The following is a 20,489-nucleotide window of genomic DNA, read 5'->3' on the forward strand; positions in this document are numbered from 1 at the left end:
ACTGCAGGTGCAACGAAGACAGTTCTGCAGCGTTTTCGATGCGAAACGTTTGGTCACACAACATACAACCCGGACTTGGCTTCAACAAGCTGCAGACAGGCGTGGGGAATTCGCGGAAATCACAGAAGTTGCCATCTATGACAAGGATGTTGGAAGTTTGGTGCAACACTACGTTAAATGTCTACGTCGGAGCGGCGACGTGCAGAGAAGTACCTGGAAGATGTAGATGAACGTTGCAAATAAAACATTTTTGATTTTCAGTGTGGTTTCCATTTCACCACTGTTCGGAAATTGAAAAAGAATAGCCCTCATATATCTGAGTGTAGGTTAGGCCAGTGCCGTATTCCTAAAGAAACCAAACTCGAGAGAGTAGTGCAATTCTAGTGGCCGGAGTACTAATCTAGTGGATCTCACAAAAAAAGACGAAGGCAAACGAGAAGGGTGCTACTAGGATTGTAATAGACTGCATAATCCACACGTATGGGAAACGTGACTATAAGTTCTCGTGAGACATCATTGGATAAGCTCAGAGAATCGGTATTCGAGGTAGAATGTTCAGCACTTCTGTTACTTGTTCACTTTATGTAAATGTAAATGTCGTGTGACTTGGGCCTCCCATCGAGTAGACCGTTCGCCGGGGGCAAGTCTTGCGATTTGACGCCACTTCGGTGACTTGCGCGTCGATGGGGATGAAATGATGATGATTAGAAAAACACAACACCAGTCCCTGAGCGGAGAAAAATCTACGTCTCAGCCGGGGATCGAACCCGGCTCCGTAGGATTGACATTCTGTCGCGCTGACCACTCAGCTACCGGAGCGGACAGTTCACTTTATAATGAGTTACGGCGCAGTAACTGCAGGAAGTAACTGTTTCAAATGGTCCCGGCCGGCGATGAAAGCTTTTTCGACGCAGCAAACCTAGTCAAAAAATAGTTAGCAGACGACAACGTGTTCGGCGCGTGTACACATAACCAAAATCTGACGTAACACACAGAGATAGAGATCACTAAAATGTTATATGTAATTGAATTTGAATTTGTTCAAATTTTTTGATATGTTCAGTGAAGATATTCTTCAGACACATCGTTGAACGCTAAGGTTGGTAGTGACTGGAAACTAGTGAATATCGGTCCGAAGTCATACATCTTCTACCGAAACAGTTAATTCCGTCAGCCTCCGCACCGTAGCTTTTAATAAAGTGAACAAGTACTAGAGTGTTTTGCTTGCTGGAAAGTTTACTCAACAGGTAAAACACCCTGGAAGACCACTTGCAACAGTGACCGAAACACAGGAGAATTTTGTATACTGACAGTACGGTTATGTACCCTGAACAGCTTTATGGACAATTAGTATCCCTTCCATCGTACATCTTGGGCAGATAAGTATGACGAAGGAGAGATTAGAGACAGTGTTTTTTTTTTCCTCTCTCCATACGCGAATGGAACAACACAATGAGTCACTACAGTTGGTGCAAAAGACCCTCCGCCATGGAATTTATAGTGGCTTTCGGATTATAAATGTGAGTGTAAATGTAACCGTGCTTTTAGCTTCAACATTTACAGTTTTTTCAAACGTTATCCGTTTTTCAAATACTCCTAGACGTTCTGCGGAATTTACTAGACTGTACCACTCCACGGTCTTTATTTATGCTGCTCATATTTACATAACTTTATCGGTTTCAGAACTGTATAACTTCGTCTTCAGACGTCAGGAAAGCTGACCAAATGAATCGATCATGGATTATATCAAACAAGTCAGATCACTTACCTAAAATTTTTGTATGTTCATCCTTGCTACTGACGGTCTGTGGGACTTCGGGAGTTGACTTACATAACAAAATAAAACACCTGCAGACATCGGTTCAGTTTGATATTGTTTTATTACACTGCAAGCAGTCTGTGACTCTGTACACCATCTTCATGCCTTAACTGACGCTGAGGGGTGAAGTCCGGTCGTATACACGATCCCGTTAGTGGCCAACATCTATGAACTGATGGGATCGTGTACAGGGCTGGATTCAGTTAAAGCATGAAGATACTGTGCAGAGTCACCGAAATCGGTTGCAATATAGTAAAGTAATATCAAAACGATGGCAGTAGGTGTTTCATTTTATCACGTTACACATAAAACACCCTTTGTGCAATCGACTTCCGTAGCAAGTAATTCAATAAGACATTACTGATAATGATACACAAAAGACTATATCTCAGTTTCTGTACTCCGTTGGCGATTGACCTGGATAGCCACATGGACGACTGAGGCTGGAGTTCTATACTCTTAAATCGGCCACGTAATGTAAATACGGGCATCATAAACAAAGACAGCTGACTGGAAAGTGTTGTGCTGCCGACGCAGCTGTTGTTGGTCCTACACTCCCATGCAGTTCTTTGACGTGGGTGTGATCCCCACTCATTTGTTTTCATAAAATTATCTGATAACACCTGAAGTGAAGCTGTAAGTTTCGAAATCGGTCGTGGAAAAATTAAATAAATTACTGGCAACTGAAGCGGATTTTTATTGTATAAATACTTTCTTCAGCTCTCTTTGAAGTTAAATCGATTCCCTCCTATATTTCTTCCGAACCCAAACTGATCTCCCCGTAGGTCGGCTTCTTCCTGTTGTAGAAGAATGAATTGAAAGAATCGGTATTATTACTACAGAAATGAAAGTGTACGGAAAATGCGTTAGGAAACGTACAAAGTTGCTGGCTGTGAGTAAAACCTAAAAAATGACTCTCAAGTCTGCGGGGAAGAGGAATCATTCTTCCCTCACTCCATTTGTCACTGGACTAGGGTAAGGGAGCAATGATAGTAGTACTGGAGTAGCTCATGAGTAGTAGTAGAAGTAGCTCATGAGGCAGAGATTAAATAAAGTAGGGTGAGTGTTCGGCGATGATGTGGCATTAGGATCGGTGGAAGCCACATAAGTGTCTCCAGAGGGTCCTGACCACAAGCCTGCCGGAAGTATCGGATGACGACTGCACGTTTTAGCCTCCCCATGGGATGCTTAAAGAGCAACAGTGTACCCAGTTCACAAGCGGAAGAAGCCCGCAGATGTCCGTCGGCCACCACAAGCGACTTAGCAGCGATGTACGTGAAATTAAACCCACAAGATTACTGAGAAGCAACAAAAGTAACCTTGTTTTATCTTCCGCAAATACTGTCAGATAATTTGATCTAACGTTATAAATGGCGTTAACTTTTTAAACGAGAAAAACTGTGGGAGTTTTCGCGGGCCATCAAAACATACATTTTTCTTCTGTGTCATAATTACATGCGAGCATTTTGTAATCTGGTGGAGGGTGTAATCGCTCTCAGCACTCGTGGAGTTCAGCGTGACACGGGGGCAAATCAGACGAATGTAAGAAACGTCCCTCACGAGCTGTTGTTGATACATTTCATCTAACAGCGTGGGTACAACCTGGAACCACGTGATTGGCCACTCAGATCCACAAGCCATACTCGCGCCCATGAGTTGCGGTACTACAGCCCGCTCTGTTCCTCCATGAGATCCACAGCGCAGTGGACAACGGTGCTCAGACTAATGGCGTGTTCCTTGATTTCAGTAAGGCATTTGAAACCGTCCCGCACAACCGTTTAACGAAACAAATACGAGCTTACGGGGTATCGGAGCAGACTTGCGGTTGGATTCAAGACTTTCTTGCAGATAGAACTCAACACGTCGCTCTCAGCGGAACTAAATCGACAGATTTACGTAATATCCGGAGTACCACAGGGAAGTGGGATAGGACCGTTGCTGTTTACAATATATATAAACCATCTAGTAGAAAGCGTCGGATGCTCTTTGAGACTATTCGCAGATTATGTAGTTGTCTATACCAAAGTAGCAACGCCAGAAGACAGTAAGAATTTGCAGAAAGACCTGCACAGAATTTATGAATGGTGTAGGCTCTGGCGTTTAACCCCTGAACGTAAATAAATGTAACATATCGCCCATACATAGGAAAAGAAATCTGCTACTGTATAGCTACACTATTGATGACAAAGAGCTGCAGACAGCGTCTGCCGTAAAATATCTAGGCGTAACTATCCAGAGCGACTTTAAGTGGAATGACCACATAAAACAGATAGTTGGAAAAGCAGATACCAGACTCAGATTCGTCGGAAAAATCTTAAGGAAATGTAACTCGTCCACGAAAGAAGTGGCTTATAAGGTGCTTGTTCGCCCGATTCTTGAGTATTGTTCATCTATCTGGGATCCCTATCAGGTAGGTTTGATAGAGGAGACAGAGAAGATCCGCGTTTCTTCACGGGATCGTTTATCTGACGAGAGAGCGTTACGGAGGTGCTAACAAACTCCACTGGCAGACGTTACAAGAGAGACGTTATGCATCACGGAGATATTTGCTATTGAAATTTCGGGACAGCACTTTTCAGGAGGAGTCGGACAACATATTGCTTCTACGCACATACATTTCGCGTATTGACCACGTGGAGGAAATTCGAGAAATAAGAGCCAATTCAGGGGCTTACCGACAATCATTCTTCCCACGCACTATTCAAAAGGGGAAGAGGGTTGGAGGGATCATATCGTGCAACCTTCCTGAATTTGTCGGTTTAAATAATTTTCACGTTATTAATAGTAAATATATTGTAACAGAATATAGTGGAGATTTCTATACGAACCTATTCGGTAAAATCAATGATGACACCTAGATCCTAGACGAACTGGGTGCTTCTGTCTCCCAAATTCCAGAAATACTCCCAACAGAAGCCAAACATGCAATAGACAATACGAAAAACGGGACTGCTCCAAGCAGTGATGACCTCCCAAACCATCTTCTAAAGCTGATGGATGAGGAATCCATAAATCATTTAGCTAAGATATTTTCAGGTAGTTTGCACCGTAGAACATCACCAAGAGACTGGAATAAAGCCAAATAATTCTAATACATAAGAAAGGTAGTAGCAAAGTTATAAAGAACTATCGCCCTATCAGTGTACTCTCCACAGTGTACAACGTTTTCACTGGGATCTTTCGAAGTTAAAGTCGCCGAAGCGGCGTCAAATCGAAAGACTTGCACCCGGCGAACGGTCTACCCGACGGGAGGCCCTAGTCAACCGACTAGGATCTTGGTTCAAATGGCTCTGAGCACTATGGGACTTAACATCTGAGGTCATCAGTCCCACAGAACTTAAAACTACTTAAACCTAACTAACCTAATGACATCACACACATCCATGCCCGAGGCAGGATTCGAACCTGCGCTCGTAGCGGTCGCGCGGTTCCAGACTGAAGCGCCTAGAACCGCTCGGCCACTCCGGCAGGCACTAGGATCTTGACTACCAGATTGAGCACTACACTCGACCAGGCTCAACCCATTGAGCAAGCCGGTTTCCCATCAGGATTTAGCACACTTGACCATATCTTCACGCTACGGGAAATAATTAGCAGAATAAATGGGTACCATCTACCCCTTTGCCTTGCTTTTATAGACTTTGAAAAGGCCTTTGACTCGATCAGTCACCCAGCTATGTTTGCGGCTCCAAAAGAAAACGAGTAGAACAGGGGTATATCAAAATCCTACATAACATTTACAAAACCTCCACGGCCTTTGAAAGCGTTGCCGAAGATACTGATGAATCTCCCATTGAAAAGGGTGTAAAGCAAGGTGTTTCTATATCTCCCAAACTACTTTCATCAGTCTTAGAAAAAGCCATGTCTAAATTCAACTGGGTAGAAAAGGGAAGTTCTCGGAAAAAGACTGAACAACTTGAGGTTAGCGGATGGTATTGTCCTATTTGCAAATGACATAGAAGAACCTCGAGTATTAGTTAACGAACTTGCATTAGTGTGCTCTGAAGTTAGACTAAAAATGAACATTGATAAAACCAAGATAATGATCAATGTAATGGCTCTGCGCACTATGGGACTTAACTTCTAAGGTCATCAGTCCCCCAGAACTTAGAACTACTTAAACCTAACTAACCTAAGGATATCACACACATCCATGCCCGAGGCAGGATTCGAACCTGCGACCGTAGCGGTCACGCGGTTCCAGACTGTAGCGCCTTTAAATGATCAATGGACACCTGAGGGAAGTATATCAGTTAGAAGTACACAACTCCAAAGAGTAAGAGAATATATCTATCTGGGTCAACAGATAAACATGAAAGGAGATTTAAAACCAGAAATATTACGACGAATTAAATTGGGCTGGCAAGCTTATGGGAGGCACTCTTCAATTTTGAAATCTAATATGCCGGTTAAGCTGAAGAAATCTATTTTTGACCACTGTATACTGCCAGTAATAACTTATGGCTGCGGAACGTGGATATTAAATGAGTTCATTGTTAGGAAGCTAACAGTAGCCTAAATGGAATGGAAAGTCGGGTTACACGAAAAAAGACAGGAAGAGAGCAGTTGAAATAAGCCGAACAACGAAAGTCACCGATGTAATGGAAAGAGTGAGTACATTGAGATGACAGTGGGCTGGTCATGTTGCTCGAACAAAAGATGGTAGATGGTCTAAACAAGTCCTCCACTGGAGCCCAATTTACCAAAAAAAGACCTACATGAAGACCACCGGACAGATGGGACAGAGATATAAGGAAGCCAGTGGCATTCAATTGGCAACGGGAAGCTCAGGATCGGAAGAAATGGAAGATCTTACTGGGATGCTTTGTTACACACAGACTCAAAGAGGCCACATCATTAAGTGATAGAACTGGCTGATGATGATTATGATGATACAGTAAAACGGAACACCCGACTGCCAGCAGCCAAACCAGTAAAACAGTATGGTATCTTTCTATCAATAATACTTATGTTACTGATTTTACAAATGCCTCTGCCTAGTTTCTCGTTAACACATTCGTGTACACCAGTCATAATAGTCGAGTGCGTATAATCCATAAATATTTTTCTTTTGCGCCTTCGTGTAATAGCGTATGCCCAGTTAATATAATGATACTGTGCCGAAAACAACATCGAATCGGCGTTCCACGGAAGTCTGTCATAGATTGCGGGCAGGGTAACGTGGTTGGTGGAAGCTCAATCGGCAGGGCAAGCGCAGGGAAAACCGTAGTGCTGGGGGTTGTGGGCAGGCGCAGTAGGGGAAATGCGTGCGCTCACACTGTTTGTAAATATTAAGTGGTACCCTTCCACGGCCACACTTGCGTGGTGACCTCACAAAAACATCTACTGTCACCTGTGCTTTAGGCAGAAATCCGTTGAAAATGCAACAAAAGCAGCCATTTATTTTCACCTGGCTTGTTAACCATTGGTAACTTTCAGAAGAGCGTCATGAGCGGCGAATTTGGACTAAAACGTACATTTCTCTAGTTGCCATGTTAATATTTGCTTCTTTTGCCAAAACACTGCGTATTTTACACAATGCCACTTCACTAACATGTTGCACAGACACAATCGCGACAGATTTCTGAAACAGTCGTTTGCTAACTGAGGAAAAGTAAAGTCAATAGCTTATGAAAAAGCACATTATTTATACAAAAATAACAGTTTTGTCTTAACTTACGCTGTTCCAGAACCCACAGCATTTCTCGTGTTACAAGCTATCGATGTCCCTTAAAAATTACATTATTTCATAAAAGTTGTTGGTAGTCTGTGGAATAAAACGGTAGATAATGAAGTTTTGCGTAATAACAATATGGAAAAATACTCTCCTCTTTGTGCGCTTTCATTTTCCAAAATCTGATTTCGATATCTTAAAACGTTTATGAAATATGAGGAATATTGTGGATATTTCGTTCTGGCTCTTTCGCAGGTGCACGCGATCGCAAATGAGTGTGCTACATCACATAAATTTTCTCGAGATTTGTGATCTATACACAGATCTACAGAAAAATCAATATGTTAGCTAAATTTCGTACGCAGCAACATATTACGTAATGCGCACCATACGCAAAATCATAGCGACGCCTATTTTGCATTGCAACTTTTTCGAAGTCGCGCAGTGTCTTACTTAAATGCAAATGACACAATATCTATGACAATTAAGTAAATGAGGGGCACGTCATCATGAAGCTGACAGACGAAGCTAAAAGTAAAGCAAAAATCAACTTTTTTACCGAATATTTTCTGTAATACTGTTTGAGAAAGAGTGCAGGGCGTGCGCCTCGATTCTATCATTGAAGCGCGTAGCCGACCGGACGAAAGTAGCTGACCGATGTTGTCTCCCCTTACGAATGAACTCGCCCAGCGTTTAGCACGAAAACTGATCACTGCTCGTTGGCCACCGTATTCTGCGCGGACTTTACAACAGGGTCGGCATACTGTCAGTCTTAACGGCGTGTGACGGTCAGCTTCTTAGATTAGCAGCACTGGCTTATTACTGTTTTCCCTTTATTGCTATTTCAGTCTCATACAAAGGAGCAGGCACTGAACGGAGATTATGTTGAAAAATAGGGTTTTGTAGCCAAAACAGTGGGGAGTAAAGCGTATTGTAATCCTGAAACCTAACTGCTTTCAGAAGGAATACGCGTTGCGTTACTCATTGAACGGCTCTCGTTCAACGATCTCCCCTATAACTGCTGGCTGAAGAGCGGTTTTATGCGCGTACTAGCGGCGGAAGATAAGACTGGAACTTGGCTGCGGAAGATGGCTATGCAAACATATTACACAACTGGCCATTAAAATTGCTACACCAAGAATGCAGATGAGAAACGGGTATTCATTGGACAAATATATTATACTAGAACTGACATGTGATTACATTTTCACGCAATTTGGGTGCATAGATCCTGAGAAATCACTACCCAAAGCAACCACCTCTGGCCGTAATAACGGCCTTGATATGCCTGGGCATTGAGTCAAACAGAGCTTGGATAGCGTGTACAGGCACAGCTGCCAATGCAGCTTCAACACGATACCACATCTCATCACGAGTAGTGACAGGCGTATTGTGACGAGCCAGTTGCTCGGCCACCATTGACCAGACGTTTTCAGTTGGTGAGAGACTTGCAGAATGTGCTAGCCAGGGCAGCAGTAGAACATTTTCTGTATCCAGAAAGGCCCGTACAGGACCTGCAACATGCGGTCGTGCATTATCCTGCTGAATGTAGGATTTCACAGGGGTCGAATTAAGGGTAGTGCCACGGGTCGTAACACATCTGAAATGTAATGTTCACTGTTCGAAGTGCCGTCAATACGAACAACAAGACCGAGACCTGTAACCAATGGCACCCCATACTATCACGCCGGGTGATACGCCAGTATGTTTCCAATGCGCGTTCACCGTGATGTCGCCAAACACGGATGTGACCATCATGATGCTGTAAACAGAACCTGGATTCCAGAATGAGATTTTCACTCTGCAGCGGAGTGTGCGCTGATATGAAACTTCCTGGCAGATTAAAACTGTATGCCCGACCGAGACTCGAACTCGGGACCTTTGCCTTTCGCGGGCAAGTGCTCTACCAACTGAGCTACCGAAGCATGACTCACGCCCGGTACTCACAGCTTTACTTCTGCCAGTACCTCGTCTCCTACCTTCCAAACTTTACAGAAGCTCTCCTGCGAACCTTGCGAACTAGCACTCCTGAAAGAAAGGATATAGCCGAGGCATGGCTTAGCCACAGCCTGGGGGATGTTTCCAGGACGAGATTTTCACTCTGCAGCGGAGTGAGCGCTGATATGAAACTTCCTGGCAGATTAAAACTGTGTGCCCGACCGAGACTCGAACTCGGGACCTTTGCCTTTGGAAAGGTAGGAGACGAGGTACTGGAAGAAGTACAGCTGTGAGTACCGGGCGTGAGTCGTGCTTCGGTAGCTCAGTTGGTAGAGCACTTGCCCGCGCAAGGCAAAGGTCCCGAGTTCGAGTCTCGGTCGGGCACACAGTTTTAATCTGCCAGGAAGTTTCAGAACCTGGATTCTTCCGAAAAAATGACGTTTTGCCATTCGTGCACCCAGGTTCGTCGTGAGTACACCATCGCAGGCGCTCCTGTCTGTGATGCAGCGTCAAGAGTAACCGAAGCCATGGTCTCCGAGCTGATAGTCCATGCTGCTGCAAACGTCGTCGAACTGTTCGTGCAGATGGTTGTTGTCTTGCAAACGTCCCCATCTGTTGACTCACGGATCGAACCGTGGCTGCACAATCCGTTACAGCCATGCGGATAAGATGCCTGTCATCTCGACTGCTAGTGATACTAGGCCGTTGGGATCCAGCATGGCGTTCCGTATTACCCACCTGAACCCACCGATTCCATATTCTGGTAACAGTCATTGGATCTCGACCAACGCGAGCAGCAATCTCGCGATACGATAAACCGCAATCGCATTAGGCTGCAATCCGACCTTTATCAAAGTCGGAAACGTGATAGTACGCATCTCTCCTCCTTACACGTGGTATCACAACAACGTTTCACCAGGCAACGCCGGTCAACTGTTGTTTGTGTATGAGAAATCGGTTGGAAACTTTCCTCATGTCAGCACGTTGTAGGTGTCGCCACCGGCGCCAACCTTGTGTGAATGCTCTGAAAAGCTAATCATTTGCATATCACAGCATCTTCTTCTTGTCGGTTAATTCGTGGTGTAGCAATTTTAATGGTCAGTAGTGTACGAAATTTTTCTGTCTTGTTTTTCTTGTAGAGCCGTAAAAAAAAAAAAAAAAAAAAAAAAAAAAAAAAAAAAAAAAAAAAAAAAAAAGATTCTGATTTTAGTTCTGCCGCAGATTGTTGATCGCCGTGTTCTCGGATGCACTGCAAATCACGAGGTGATGCAGTACATAGGTCCGCTTTACACATTAACATAATTTCTGAAGTGACACACCGTGATCGTGTGTCGCCTATAACCGCTTCGCAGCCGGCAGCGGATATGGCAACGCTGTAGCACCAAGCGACAGACGTCAACTATCAAGTAATTTTAATCGCCCTATAGCAGATCACTTACATGAGATGTGACGCAACACGCACAGCAGGTGGCTCAGACGCAGATATCAGTGGCTTTTGGCCACCCCTGCCCTCCGGAATGCGGACCGCAGAGCGTGCGGTAATTGCGCACAAAACGACAATCGCCTGTCCCATTCTTACGCCGGCAGCCGCGGCGGAGAACCTTTCCTCGCATTTCTCGACAGCCCGCGCCTCCAGTCGCCAGCAGCATTCCAGCAGAAAATCGCCGCAGCAGCAGCAGCTGGAAACGGCAGCGCTGACGCTCGCGAAGGGGCTTCGTCGTTCTTGTTTATTGTGCGTGCATGCTCGTTACGTGCGCTTAACGCAGCGTTTATTGATACTCTTGCTGATGTAATCTGAGACGAATGTGGCTAAAACATAATCAAGTAAATTTAGAAATAAATTTGTCAATTTTATCAATATTAAAGCCATTATTGACAAATTGAATAAAACCTATAATAATTTGGATAACTGTCTCTTACAAACTGATCCAGGTTGAGTTAACACACTGAAATACGACCGTAAAGCCGGACGGGGTGGCCGAGCGGTTCTAGGCGCTACAGTCTGGAACCGCGCCCGCTACGGCCGCAGGTTCGAATCCTGCCTCCGGCATGGATGTGTGTGATGTCCTTAGGTTAGTTAGGTTTAAGTAGTTCTAAGTTCTTGGAACTGATGACCTTAGAAGTTAAGTCCCATTGTGCTCAGAGCCATTTGAACCATTTTTGAATTCCGTTTACACTCAAACGAATTGTGAGAAAGTCCTTACTAAAAAAAAAAAGTATTAATTACAGAGAAATTAGAGACAAATTATCTTCAACTTATCTTTTCCAAATTCAACTGCAGTAATTTCTACTGCCAGTACCGTATTTCTAAATCTGATTAATAGTTTCGGAGAAATTATAATATTTACAGCTTAGGATTTTTTTTTAACATGAAACTGATTGCTCTCTTATAAGCTTCGTAATTATTTAGCCGTTTAATAAAATCGTGACGTCGAATGAGGAGCAAACAGAGTGTTGCGCCGCCGTGATACGGGTATATAAAGGACACGGAAGAAATGTAGCTTTCGTCCAACCTGTTACGTTCACGTATGTCGGGTAGTAGTTAGTCTGAAAACACTAACACCGTGAACGGCAAGGAGCTCGGTAACGTTTACACCGCAATATCGGATTCCAAGATGGGCCCTCGTGACAGGCTCCGTCTTTCCTTTTCTTTTTTTTTTCCCCCCATCAGTGTTTTGACTGGTGTGATGCTGGCCGCAATGGACTCCTCTCCTGTGCTAACCTTTTCATCTCAGGGAGGCACTTGCAACCAACGTCCTCAATTATTTTCTGGATGTATTACAAGCTTTGTCTTCCTCTACAGTTTTTACCCGCTACAGCTCCCTCTAATACCATGGAAGTTATTCACTGATATGCCCTATTATTCTGTCCCTTCTGTTTATCAGTGTTTTCCATGTATTCCTTTCCTCCACATTCCGTATGACTTCACCTAATTTTCAACATTCTTTTGTAGCACCACATCTCAGCTGCTTCTATTCTCTTCCCTCTCAGTTTTGCCACTGACCATATTCACTACCACACAATTCTGTGTTCCAAACGTAGAGTCTCAGAAATTTTCTCCCAAAATTAAAGCCTATGTTTGAAACTAGCAGATTTATTTTGGCCAGGAATTCCCCCTTTGCCAGGACTGGTTTGCATTTTATGTCCTCCTTGCTCAGTCCGTCATTTGTTATGTTGATACCTAGCTAGCATAATTTCTTAACTTCGTCTACTTCACGATCATCATTTATGAAGTTAAGTTTCTCGTTGTCTTAATTTCTGCTACTTCTCATTACTTTCATCTTCCTTCAGTTTACTCTCAATTAACATTTTGTACTCATTAGATTATTCATTCCATTCAACGTACCCTGTAATTCTTCTTCACCTTTACTGAAGATGGCAATATCATGAGCGAATCTTAACATTCATATTCCACTCATGAACCTTCCTTTTATTTTCGTCACTGCTTCTTCGACCAATAGATGCAACAGCAGCGGCGAATGATACGTCCCTGTCTTACATCTTTTTCAATAGGTGCGCTTCGTTCTTTGGCTTCCAGTCTTATTTCCCTCTACGTTCTTGTACGTATTGTCTATTACCTGTCTTTCCTTATATCTTACCACTATTTTTCTCAGGATTTCGAACATCTTGCATCATTTCACATTGTCGAACGATTTCTCCAGGTTGACAAATACTTTAAATGAGTTTTGATTTTTCTCCAGTCTTGCTTCAATTATTAACTGCAACGTCAGGACCGGTGCCTTTACTTTGTCATCAATTTTTTTTCCATTCTCCTGAATATTATTCTTGTTGTCTGCAATTTTGAGGCATGAGCTGTTAAGCTGATTGTGCGATGATTCTCGCACTAGTCAGCTCTTACAGTCTTCGGTATCGTGTAGATGATATTTATCCGAAACTCAGATACTATGTCGCCAGACTCATACATCCTACACACCAACGTGAATAATCGCTTTTTATCCACTTCTCCCATGATTTTAGAAATTACGATGTATGTTATCTATCCCTTCTGCCTCATATGATTTTGTCTTCCAAAGCTCTTCTAAATTCTGATCCTGATACCGGATCCCTTGTCTCTTCACTATCGACTTATGTTTCTTCTGTCACGTCATCAGATAATTCCTCCCACTCAAAGAGGTCCCCAATGTACTTTTCCCTCCTGTCCGCACTTTCCTCTGCATTTAACGGTGGAATTCCCATTGCACTCTTAGTGTAACTGCCATTGATTTTAATTTCAGCGAAAGTTGTTTTGCTGACTCAGTCCTTCCGATTCATTTCTTTTTTGATTTCTTCGTCGTTTTCATGTTGAGATTTCGCCTTACCTTCCTCATACTTCCTAAGTGATTTGTATTTCTGCGTTCCTGAATTTACATTTTTGTACTTCCTCCTTTCGTTGACCAGCTGAAGTACTTCTTGTACTATCCATGGATGGCTTCTTGCAGTTACCTTATAATACCTCCTCCTTTTTTGGTTCTTTAACGGAGTTGAACTGAAATTTATTGCAGAACTCAATTAGCCTTTCTCCTTTCTCATTCCTACTGCCAAACCCAAACTCTCACGTAACCTTGGCTTCTACTCGTTTCCTTACAACTGCGTTCCAGTCGGTACGACTATTAGCTTTTAATTTGCCTTTATGTACTGAAATACCCGTTCAGTATCTACATACACTTTATCTCTTTATCTTCTAATTGCGACGTCGGTAGGTATACGTGAACTATTGTTGTCGATTTTGGTTTGCTATCGAATTAACGTAGCATTTAATGGTTACTATTTAATTCTATGAAATTTTACTATACTATTGATTTTCAGTTCACACTTCCGCTTTGTTCCTCCTTGCGACTTTTTTGTGCTTTATGACGATCCACAACATAGATAAAAATGTAAGAGACGCTTTACAGAAATAATAGCTCCATTTTGCTTTCACATTTTCAATCGATTCCATTAAAGCTATACCTGCAATATGTAAGCTCTCTTATCCTATCAACAGTTTAGACTGTGGCCACCAGACATTGGTAAGAGATGATAAACGGAGCAAAAACGTACTTCGTCGCAAAATCTGACCATGTCGTGTAAAATGAGAGCGCGTTTCTTTACGTTACAAATTTTACAGTTCTCACATTCTGGTGTAAAATTTTGCTTTCAAAGCATAACAGCACACACTCCCTTTACTGAATTGGGTAAGTAGCATAAGATCTTCCAGAGCCTACATCCCACCATGCTTGTATTAACCGTTAAATTTTACTTCGATCTTCACACTAAAGTTTGTCATTGCCGTATTTGTTATACAAATCAATTTATCACGCTATAACTATCCGCGGTAACCTTTATAACTGTTCAGATAATACTACGTTCCGCGAACAAATGCTACTAACTAAGGGTGTAATACACATCGGAGATTTTGGTGTCAGTCATCAGCAAAATACTCCCATATAGTACTTGCAGAGTTGTTTCAAGCAGGGGCGAATTTTCCCTGGTAGTTACTGTCTGATAGTTACTTGCGATTACTTTCTGGAAGTGATGAGAGTCTTGAGAGAACAAATGTTGAAAGAATTTACACATAAACAGAGTGAGAAAGTCTGTGAGAGCTGTGAGATGACTCTGTCAGTGAGATTTTTCAGTCGTAATTCTATGAGTGGAGGAACTTCCAATATTTTTCGTGGAAAAGGAAAACGTAAACGACAGCGTTTATGTTGGCTAAGAGATTGAATTAGACAGCGTACTGATTTTGGAGCATGCAAGAATCTCTTTGCAGAGCGTTTATTATAAAGTTTTTACTTCTATTGGCTTAAGAAACTACTCATGAATTGCTGAAGGTCTGTTCTTCAACGCCCAATATTAGGAATAAAATAGTATAATTAATAAATACGTAATAAAATTTATAAATACAGCTGTATTTCTTATAGTTAAATGGCAATTTTCTGAGTTGAAAAACAATTACTTTCAAACATAATTTCACTTGTTTACCTGTGTTGTCTGGTTCAAAATGGCTTTAAGCACTATGGGACTTAACATCTGAGGTTATCAGTCCCCTAGAACTTAGAACTACTTAAACCTAACTAATCTAAGGACATCACACACATCCATGCCCAAGGCAGGATTCGAACCTGCGACCGTAGCGGTCGCGCAGTTCCAGACTGAAACACCTAGAACCGCTCGGCCACCAGCGGCCAGCGTTTATCTGTGTTAATTAAGCTGTGTTATAAAACTGCTTTACCTGATTCCTTAAATTGTGAATTTTCCAGTAAATTTCTTCTGTGTAGATGTAAAAAAACTGTAGCCATTTCAGCCATCGATTCCTGTAGTCCAGTAACTGTGTATTCCTTCCCTCGTGCAACCGAATTAAATGAACAACTTCGTCATGAGTTCCCATCCTAAGGGCTTTGTTGATCATGTTTTTGACGACACATCACTGACACTCACTTCATCGTGCGTTTCCATAGTCTCAATTGTCCCAACATTGCGAGTACACATTCATCGAGCATTTTGTTGCGATGCCTACTTATACCTGCCCAATAATATTTTTGTGCGTGTCAATTGCAATCGACCGCCCCGCGCGAAACCAGAACAACGACTTCATTGTCGCATTCTGATGCGTAACCTAGAGCGCTTGGGCTCTGTTGAACGTATAAGAAAAACAATACCAACTGCCAGAAAGAAGAGCGCTCAGTGCCGAATGTTCCAAAGAACCAGCAGCTCATAAGGGGTACAAGTTACTACGTCATACTACTGTCGATATCAGTGACCCTTGCAAATAGCAATTCTGGGATTTGCACTTCATACGTCATTGTGTTGTAACGTGTATGTTTGCAAATTTCCTTGTTGTTTGTAATTTTTTGTAGTTCTATTAGTACCACAAAAAATAATTTTCATAAAAATACATTCATATTTAAAATAAAGTCATCTGTTGATTTCATTTTTGAAGTTCCCGCTAAAACGCAGCCAGTGACCGTGAGACCTTGCCGTGATGTCACCAGTCAGAGGGACTTATCAGAAAAAAATGACTCTGAGCACTATGGGACTCAACATCTGTGGTCATCAGTCCCCTAGAACTTAGAACTACTTAAACCTAACTAACCTAAGGACATCACACACACATCCATGCCCGAGGCAGGATTCGAACCTGCGACCGTAGGAGTCTCGCGGTTCCGGACTGAGCGCCTAGAACCGCTAGACCACCGCGGCCGGCTACTTATCAGACGTTATGTATCTTCCGACATCATCTTTTCCATTACAAGACTGACTGCACCGCAGGATTAGTCTGCCTATAAGTGCGGCTACGTTGGAAAAACAGTCTGAGACGACTGTGGTAAAGCCGGCTGCTGTGGCTGAGCGGTTCTAGGCGCTTCAGTCCGGAACCACGCGACCTCTACGGTCGCAGGTCCGAATACTGCCTCGGCATGGATGTGTTTGGCGTCCTTAGGTTAGTTAGGTTTACGTAGTTCTAAATCTAGGGGACTGATAACCTCAGATGTTAAGTCCCATAGTGCTTAGAGCCATTTGAATCATTTTGAATGTGGTAAAACAGACGAAAGAAAAATTATGTAAGATTCAAACTGTCTTAAGATTAGAATCAGTCTCTCCCAGCCTCGCTGGCACTTGCCTACGCAGCCGTACCCACTCACACTGAATGTAAAGTTGTCAGCAGTCTCAATATTAAAATCATTATTGACAAATTGAATGAAGTCTACAAATAAAAACACAGTTGGGTGTGGGTAACTGTCAGTAATAAAAGATCCATATCGAGCAAGCAACCATCAACATATTAAAACTCCCTCCCTGATAGTTCGCCGAAAAAGGTACACATTTTACAAAGTCTTAAAAAGTCCTATCACATTCGTTTCACTGTCTGTTGAAATAGAGAGCAGATCAGTTTGTAAACTGTTGTCTGTACATAAAACACGCTGAATTAAAATTTGATGTACTGAATCTGTCGGTCAGAAGTACTACTCACTGGAAGGTGGCCACGCCGGACCTGGAAAACCACAGTTCATCGCTCTGTGGCCTAACAGAAGCAGTCGAAGAAGGAATTCGTCTCGCTTCTGTGGCTGGAAGAGCTACATCATGGCAGTTGATTTTTCGAAGCTGAAGCTTACTATGTGTCATTTCCAACCACTCTTCTCTCTACTGAACCATTATCTTGTCCTTCTACAGCAAAGATATGCAATGTACAGGGACAGCACTGAACCACAATAGTGCTACCCATTTCTTTCCCGACAAAGAAAGTGAAGTATCCAGAAGAAGAGGAGGAAACGAAACGAAATCAAACTTTGCAGGCTGAGATGATGTGTGACGTTATTTCAATGATTGCAAAATCTAGTCAAATTTACGAAGAAGTTGACTCTGTGAGTCTGCTTATCAGCGTCACGTTTTACCCGCTCTGGCCTGGACGCGTCCACTGATTCAGTTGGAAACGGTCTCATGAAGCCGTTACATTCTCCTAAGCCCCCCAACTGTTGTAACTGGTCCTGGTTATCCTGGATACAGCAGTGCAACAGATCCAAAATGATGTCACATTGATGGACAGATCGGGGGAACTCTCTGAGCACAAGAGTACCTCAAAGTCATCCAGAGCATTGTCCTCTTGCATGAGATGTAACCCGTGAGGATGTAGGTAAACCCTAATGTACCGTTGGGCCTTCATAGTTTCCTCTATCACTACCAGCGATGTCCCGAAGTCATAGCCGATGGCACCCCACACCATGAGGCACGAAATAACACCGCAGTGCCTTTGCAAAAATTGGAAGAATAGGACCTTTGCCCAAGTCACCATCATACTCTAGAGAGGTGATCATTCGGGGTAGCGCAAAACCACGATACATGGCAGAAAATAATGCGATAGCATTCATCAGCAATCCATATTTTCTGGTCAAGGCATCACTACAAAGGCTGCCGTTTGTGCTGTGGTATTTATGGAAGATTACGCATGGGGCAGTAATTCACTTGTCTGGCCACTGATAGTCTCTGATCGACAGTGCGGTATGACACAGAATGTTGCAAGGGGTCCCTCACTCGTTGTCAGACTGCAGGCACCTATGTCAAGGGTCTATGATGTGCTTGGTGCACAATACGGAGATCATGGTGATCAGAGAAGGCACACCGGGACCCTGATGATGAGTATGCTGCCCTCACGTTGCCATGCAGTCGAATATCGGGCCACTGTCACATCCACATGTCCAACAAATCTCGATATTGCATGATTAAACCAGATGACTAAATATAAACTTGTAATGACACGTCTTTCAAACTCTGTCACGTTCTGATAAAGCTGTCTCACCACCGAGCGAGGTGGCGCAGTGGTTAGCACACTGGACTCGCATTCGCGAGGACGACGGTTCAATCCCGCGTCCGACCATCCTGATTTCGGTTTTCCCTGATTTCCCTAATTCGCTCCAGGCAAATGCCGGGATGGTTCCATTGAAAGGGCACGGCCGACTTCCTTCCCCGTCCTTCCCTAATCCGATGAGACCGATGGCCTCGCTGTTTGGCCTCTTCCCCCAAACAACCCAACCCAACCAAATCTGTCTCAGACGAGTCCTCTATGTTCTTCACAGTGATTACTCAACATGTGACATTGTACACGCCCCTTATATATGTTACCAGGCCTGGTGACATTGCACACGCCCCTTATATATGTTGGCAGGCCTGGTAACATCACTAATCACGAAGAACGCTAATCATCTACATATATAATGTATTCCGTAGCAATAGGCGGTAAGATTCGACATTTGACTTTCGCTTCTCAGTCTGCGAACTGTACCAGGTAGATATTACTATTACATTTGTCTGTTCTTTCGGATAGGTCCTAAAGAACTGGCACCACATATATAACAGTAATATCTACGCGCCTTCACGGGATTTCATGCGATATCTTGAGTATGGATGCGACCTAGGTCGAATCACTTGCGGGAATCGCGCTAAAGTTACTAGCAACAACGATGGTGGGCAAAGGTGCTCTACGAAGACAGTATGTCACAGGTTGAGGAGCTGGACGTGAAGCGTGCTCTGATAGCCGAAGCTGTTAAGGTGACCGATCATTAAAGCGGGAAATTCAGAGTCGAGTGCCGGTCCGGACAAATTTTTACTTTTCGCCATTGATTTATTTCAATAACGTCGGTATTTCTCTCTCAACATCACCAGATAGGGTTGATTAGTGCAATTAAGGAAGATCCAAAGAGCAGCGCGTTTAGTCGTTGATTCTTTTAGTAAGCGCGAAAGGATCACGGAGAGGTTTATCTAACTGCACTGGCAGATGCTATACTGGGTATCACGGTATGGTTTACTGTAAATATTCCGAGTGCGTACGCTCCTAGACGAGTCAGAAGCATTCACGAAAAGACCATGAAGATAAAACTAAAGAGATGATTCTAAGGTTCGCCAACAACATGTTCTTCACGTGCTCGATTGCATCAAGAAGGGGACAAGTGGAAGGAGTAATACACGTATTACTCTTCGCCACACCCTGTAAGGTGAGTATCAGAGAACGGATGTAGATGTAGAAGAACGTTGCATTTCGGTCGCGTAATTACTTTTGCCTGGCAACTTCAGTGCTCTTTATAAATTCGTTCCTGTACGTGTACTAGAAACCACTTGAATCTTCAAGTACAGTGGTTCGAATGCGAAAACACCTTTCATTAATGGCCATTGCAAGCGGTTCAGCTCTTGCCCACCCACGATTCCTGCATTAAGTTTTCACAGAATGTCATTAAGACGTGAGCTGTAAATGACTTTGGTGTATTGACAGTTAAGGTGGCGCTACAAATTACATTTCCGTGAGGTAGACACCAGATCGAGAGAATTCCTCACAGATAAACGCTTCGACCTCCCAGCTTCCAGTTTAATTAAACTTACACAACTTCCATTTAATGCTTTGGGGTGAAATGTTTCCCAGTTTACGCAACATTACCATAAAAAATGTGCCCCGGCGTTCAATCCTATCGATTTTTTTCCTTGTTTACTAGTGGTACCATGTCGTAGTTACATGCCTGACGGGACTGCCATAGCTCTCTACAGAAATTTTACGACGAACGTAAATTTGCCGAAATCATTTCCGGAGTTTCGCGC

General features: G+C 43.2%; 1 protein-coding gene and 2 non-coding genes across 3 annotated transcripts in view; 1 reads left to right on the forward strand and 2 right to left on the reverse strand.

The window, feature by feature from the left end:
- The window catches only part of LOC126484862 (protein Wnt-2), a 511,843-nt gene that overhangs the window by 249,648 nt on the left and 241,706 nt on the right, over positions 1-20,489 (reverse strand). The gene's annotated exons all lie outside the window — the stretch shown is intronic.
- On the reverse strand, positions 9,345-9,419 carry Trnas-cga (transfer RNA serine (anticodon CGA)). The gene has a single exon. It is a non-coding gene; the product is annotated as a tRNA-Ser (tRNA).
- On the forward strand, positions 9,742-9,816 carry Trnaa-cgc (transfer RNA alanine (anticodon CGC)). Its single transcript has one exon. It is a non-coding gene; the product is annotated as a tRNA-Ala (tRNA).

This window comes from Schistocerca serialis, chromosome 6 (assembly GCF_023864345.2).
Source record: "Schistocerca serialis cubense isolate TAMUIC-IGC-003099 chromosome 6, iqSchSeri2.2, whole genome shotgun sequence".
NCBI classification, from domain to species: Eukaryota; Metazoa; Arthropoda; class Insecta; order Orthoptera; family Acrididae; genus Schistocerca; species Schistocerca serialis.